Raw genomic sequence first — 6,117 nt, 5'->3', positions numbered from 1 at the left:
TTTTAAATTTGTCATTGACAGGTTTATACGTCGATTCTCAATTTTCTACTAAGCTAGCAATGAGTTGACTGAGCTGAATATATTAAGCTTAGTGCTTACACTAGCCTATTGTCAGTCCGTCAGCGAACCTTTGTTTTCACAAGGAAAAGATTTTTGACTCTGACTCCCGTCGGTTCCATTTTTGTCACCCGTTTTCCACTCGTCCGATCCCGATTTCCCCGTTTTTCTCTTGCTACGACCTGTTTGGATTCCCCATCCTGGCTAATGACCTGTTTTTTTTGTTTTGTTTTTACCGCAACCACGTTCTGATCTCCCGCCCCGGCTAACGACCTGTTTTTCCGTCTAACTACGCTATGTTCTCCCGGTTTAGGGTTAGGTTAAATTTATATGACTTACAGGAGGCCTTAAAATGCTAGCGCCCAACGTGGGGCTCGAACCCACGACCCTGAGATTAAGAGTCTCATGCTCTACCGACTGAGCTAGCCGGGCTATATACTAGTAGAGAACTATCCTTCCCCCGCTGCAAGCACGATATGCTAACCGGCATTTAGCATCACCAGATGAATGAACCCCTGTCTTTTTTCAATCTCTGTCTGAAACCGGGTACGATTTCAGGGTTGAGGTTAACGGGGCACTCACAAGTATAAGCATGCGCTTTTTGGTGACTTTTGCTGTATATAAGCTTCACTAAATTTATGAAAACCAGCTTGGTGGCCTTGGGGGTATGGCCCCGAGACTGGGACGTTGTGGTTCATGCCTCGGCCGAGTCATACCTTATACTTAAACATTGGTACCCGTTGCCTCCCTTCTTGGCGTTCAGCATTAGGGGTTGGAATTGGGGGGGTTGGTCACCTAATGACTCCCAACACCTCAGTTGGGTTGAGCGAGGGGGCTGGGAATCCCCTCCTCAAAATCAATCTCCCAAAAAGAGTCAGAAATCTAGCCACCTATATATATATATATATATATATACATTTATATGACTGACAGCAGGCTCTAAAATGCTAGCGCCCAACGTGGGGCTCGAACCCACGACCCTGAGATTAAGAGTCTCATGCTCTACCGACTGAGCTAGCCGGGCATGATGAAATAAGTGGAACACATAGACAGCATGCATGTTAAGTCGTAATCTTCCTTGTGCTTTTCTGCACTCATTTTGAATAGAATAAGCTTTTGTCTGGAGACAGGGTTTTTACAGTTTCACTGAATTTTGTCTTGAAATAGATTGTGTGGCTCTCTACCAAAAAAAAGGGATTTTGTTTTGTGGCCCTTTGGGTCAAAACCAATGTTCCCTGTCATTTTCCTTACGGGTCTGAGCGTTCACACAAAGTCGGTGAGCAACGCTTGAAACAACAGTGAGCAATGGCAATCCCAAGTGTGGCAACTAAGTCTATATCAATCATGTCCAAAACTTGACATCAAGTTACATTTTGCTGAGTTTCCGGCAATGCACGGTGGCAAAGGTTGTACGGCCTACAAAACGTTGTTTGTTCTTACAATTCTTTCACAAGATATCCATTTCTTTTTCCTAATATATTTTGTCGCATAATATTAACCTTTTTGGGGGCTTATTGAGTTGGTTGCAAGATACAGAACTGTACTTAATCACATTTTTTAGTGGAAGTACAATGTTGGCAACAAGATTCACTTGATATCGTTGGAAATTATTTGAATGCAACACAAACTTTTTCTTCTTTTTTCCATGTTTTTTTCTACTCTTTTTTAAATTCCTTAAAAAAAATCTCATTGTTCTCATTTTGTTCTCTATTTACTTTTTTCCTACATTTCTTTCTTTTCTTTTTTTCTGGATTTTTCCTAAATTTTTCCTTCTTTTTTTCTCAGCTTTTCACTACTTTTTCATTTTGGTATTTTTTTCTTTTTTGATCTATTCCCTCCTTCCTTTAAGTCATTTTGTGCATAATTTTACTTAATATTTGGTCATGTTGGGATTAAAGAAGCAAAAACAACCTGAAGAGCCGTTTAGGACCCGAAAGAGCCTTTTAGTGAGCCGAGCCGAAGAAGCCGGTTCTCGACAAACTCTACTAACTTTACTCAACTTCGTTCTACTTCAACTCGACTTCAAAATACCGCATTTAGGACACAACGTCAGGGGAACCCCGTATATTTTTACCTTCATGCACTGTAACATTGACTTAAGTCCCTTCTTAATTAGTCATTTTGATCCCTGATTTTTGTGCGCTGGCTCGATTTTCTTGTGCGCTGAAAATGTGCGAGCAGTGCGCAATTGCGCACGCGCGCAGCTTAGAGGGAACACTGGTCAAAACGGTTCCCGACCCCAGTTTTATGTCGATTTATTTGGGGTGTGTGATCCGAAATTGATATTTATACACGTGTTATGTATGAGAAAAACTTCTCTGCCGAATGGGTAGAGCTTTTAGAATAAAGACCCCCTTTGTCTGAACATTTCAGTGGACACAAACCCCCAAAACTTATCTCCGCAGTCCCGCAGACAGCTCGGCCTTTTTTCCTCCCTCCCCGCCCACACATTATGTTATTAGTTCAAATTTCCTCACTCCCGTTTGATCCTCCAAACGCCCAAAAATCTGCAACACATCGAGTCTTTCTCGCCAATATCTGCTGGTTTCACGTCCATTATCGAAACGGCGTTCCTCTGAAAAGATGCATTCATGCACTGTCCGGCCCGCCTGAAGTTTATCAAAGCCGACGTGTCAATTAGCCGGGGGGTACGCAAGGCAGAGCCCGAGTTCAAAGTTCAAGCCGGGGGTTATTCGTCAGCTGTCACTAACTATAAAAACTTACTGTGTTCCTCGACGCGCACACCCGGGCTTGACGAACGTGCATTTTTTCCCGCTATGTAAACAACAATGATTCACTGTGACTTTAAGGATACGCTTCCACGTACTTCCATATTGTTTTTAGGCGCTTGAAAAACGAGGACAGCTCGCCTTGTAAAATCAACAAGATGGTCAAAACAATGTTTTGCGGCTCGGATTTGGAAGGCAAACAAAGCGCTACGGAAAACACCCTCGGGACCGCAGACTGTGTGTGTCTGTGCGTAGTGTTATGCTGGTTGTAGTGGATTCACATATGGAGTATGACATGAATGTATTACCGTATTTTCCGCACTATAAGGCGCACCTAAAAGCCTTTATTTTTTTCAAAAGCTGACCATGCGCCTTATAATACAGTGCGCCTTATATATGGATCAATATTAAGTCGCAAAGTCTTGCAACTAATGCAATCAGCCGCCGACTCGATTTTCCCCCGAACGCCAAGTAGTCCGCGGTGTATGCTAGGATTTATATACCGGTGTTTCATTGGCTAACCAATGTGTCAATCATCATTTGAATCGATCACTATTGGCTAAAGTTATTCGGAGGTAAAGGGGGCGGATCCTTTTTATCATTTACAGGCTCGCATAGGCTAAAGGGGCAAAACAAAGCATGCAATTGCCCAAAAAAGATGTGTCAATCATCAGTTGAATCGATCACTATTGGCTAAAGTTATTCGGAGGTAAAGGGGGCGGATCCTTTTTATCATTTACAGGCTCGCATAGGCTAAAGGGGCAAAACAAAGCCTGCGATTGGCCGAAAAAGATGAATGTGAATAGCATGTTGGGTAGAACTACGGCAGGATTTTACTATTCTGTACTGTATTTGTAAATATTTTACTCTCCTGGATTTACTACACTCACGCATATAAGAGGACCATGGTTGCACATTATTATTGAACGCAACGACTTCGGTGAGCTACTCCGGCTATATATTTTCCCAGTATCTTGTTTCAGAGTGATATCGATGTTTCTGTGATGGGTCTTTTTTTAAATTAAACTCAATTCCAAGTGTTTATTGTCATATGCACAGTAAAGTTGCGAGCGAAAAAGAAAATAGAAACTAAGGAATGGTTGGCATTTCTTGAATCCCAAGACTTTAACCTTCCGAATAATATTTGGAACGATGCATTTGAGTGACATCGTACGGACACCGCATCCGCACCTGTCTACGACATGTATTTGCTTCTTTGCAAGCTTTGGGAATGTTAAGGGGGTCATAAGTTGGACTCAACTATCTGACTGTTTTGTCCACGTTCCCATTGTAGCGCCTTATAATCCGGTGCGCCTTATGTATGGAAAATATAGGACCAAAAACTATATTTTGGGGGTGCGCCCTATAACCAGGTGTGCCCTATAGTGTGGAAAATACGGTACTTCTGTGGGTACTTAAAAATGCCCTTTTGAACTGCGCTTTTGTTGATACCTGTTTATACTTGTTGTGCTTGTTGGACTTTGTTGCACTTCGGTGTAACATTCTGAGAGATTCCTGCAAGTTCTGATTAATTCTGGAAATACCTAGTTTGTAGTTTGACCCGTTTTGTTTTTTGGTCTGGTCCGTTTGTGTTTTGGACGACTTTTCTTTCTCAATTAAAGTGTGAGGACGTCTACGCAAATGAGTTCCTACTTCCTGCTTCCCGACCCGTTTCGTGACACGTCAACAGGAAGTGGGCGGGTGTTAAGACTATGAACGGATTATGCTTATCATAATACAACACGGGCAGCACGGCGGCGCAGTGGTTAGCGCGTGTGCGGCACAGTTCTAAGGTCGTGGGAACCTCCTGCGTGGGTTCAAATCCAGCTTCCGGCCTTACTGTGCGGAGTTTGTATGTTCTCCCCGTGCTTGCGTGGGTTTCCTCCGGGCACTCCGGTTTCCTCCCACATTCCAAAGACATGCATTTCAGGTAAATTGGCCGGTCCAAATTGTCCCTAAGTGTGACTGAGCGAGTGAGTTGTCTGTCCCCGTGTGCCCTGCGATTGGCTGGCAACCAGTTCAGGGTGTCCCCTGCCCACTGCCCGATGATTGCTGGGATGGGCTCCAGCACCCCCGCGACCCTACTGAGGATAAGCGGTGCAGCTGATGAGATGAGATAATACAACACATGCGTTGCACTAGAAGCTTTGCAAGAAGGCCTGTAAAATTGATTTCGTGCAACCCAAGCGATTAATCGCTCGGTATCAAAAGCGATTGGCTTCTGTCTATTTTTACATTGATATATTTCGAAAAGATGACAAGCTAAAATTTGCTAAAAATCAGAGAGCTGTTTATTAGTTCTCCTTAAAAAATGCACAAAATAGTGACAGCGGTAACCAGTTAGCCACAATGATGACTCAAGTAGCAAAAGCCTGTCCTATACAGCACCAGGGAAACCTCTTTTGGACTCAAAATCAAATCAAAACATGTGTCAGGACCAGAACAGAAACAGGACCCAATTGCGTTACGGATCTCACAAGTTTTATTAAAGGAAAGATGAAGGGCTGCTCTCATACTCAGTTTGTGATCCGAACACGGAAGTGGATCTTCCTTAGCGAGCGATGGCGGTGTCAAGGACGGGAATAACAGGTCGATAGCCGGGACAGGAGATCAAAAACGTGGTCGTGGTCAGAAAGGGTCGTAAGCCGGGACGGGAGAGCAGACGTGGTCGGGATCAAAAATGGGTGGTAAGTCAGGACGGGAGAGCAGACGTGGTCAGAATCAAAAGATGCACGACGTTATTCGACGCGGGCTTCTGATCAGCTGGCGAGTATGCAAATTGCCAAACGAACCGAAATTTCCAAACCGAATGAAGATTTCGAAATCAATGTTGGGGGCAGTAGCTCAGGAGGTAGAGAGCTCGTCTTGGGATCAAGGGATCCCAGTTCGAATCCCGGCTCGTCCGTGTTACATGTCGAAGTGTCCTTGGGTAAGACACTGAACCCCTGATACCCCCAATAAGCAGGTTAGCGCCTTACATGGCTGCAAGGCCGCTATTGGGAAATGTGGAGCACATTGTAAAGCGCTTTGGGAAGTCATTGACTTGAAGTAAATGCAGATTTCATTTCATTTGAATACATAAATAAATAAAATAAAAAATAAATGAATAAAATAAAACGAAATATATTTTTTTTCTTTCTTGAAAAAGTTGTCGTTCACCCGGACCGAGACGTAAGTTATACGACTGAGAGCAGGCCCTATAATGCTAGCGTCTCAACGTGGGACTCGAACCCACAACCCTGAGATTAAGAGTCTCATGCTCTACCAACTGAGCTAGCCAGGCTATATACAGAACTGCAAATTTTCTTTCTACCGCTGCAAACACGTAAGC

At 43.7% G+C, this 6,117-nt stretch overlaps 1 protein-coding gene and 2 non-coding genes across 4 annotated transcripts in view; 1 reads left to right on the top strand and 2 right to left on the bottom strand.

Moving 5' to 3' along the window:
• bbs9 (Bardet-Biedl syndrome 9) overlaps nt 1-6,117 on the top strand; it is a 266,939-nt gene that overhangs the window by 199,733 nt on the left and 61,089 nt on the right. The gene's annotated exons all lie outside the window — the stretch shown is intronic.
• trnak-cuu (transfer RNA lysine (anticodon CUU)) lies at nt 417-489 on the bottom strand. The gene has a single exon. It is a non-coding gene; the product is annotated as a tRNA-Lys (tRNA).
• trnak-cuu (transfer RNA lysine (anticodon CUU)) lies at nt 1,009-1,081 on the bottom strand. The gene has a single exon. It is a non-coding gene; the product is annotated as a tRNA-Lys (tRNA).

Source organism: Urocampus carinirostris, chromosome 2, assembly GCF_059441175.1.
Source record: "Urocampus carinirostris isolate Australia breed hairy pipefish chromosome 2, RoL_Ucar_1.0, whole genome shotgun sequence".
In the NCBI taxonomy this organism is placed as follows: Eukaryota; Metazoa; Chordata; class Actinopteri; order Syngnathiformes; family Syngnathidae; genus Urocampus; species Urocampus carinirostris.
This window is presented reverse-complemented; position numbering and strand designations above follow the sequence as displayed.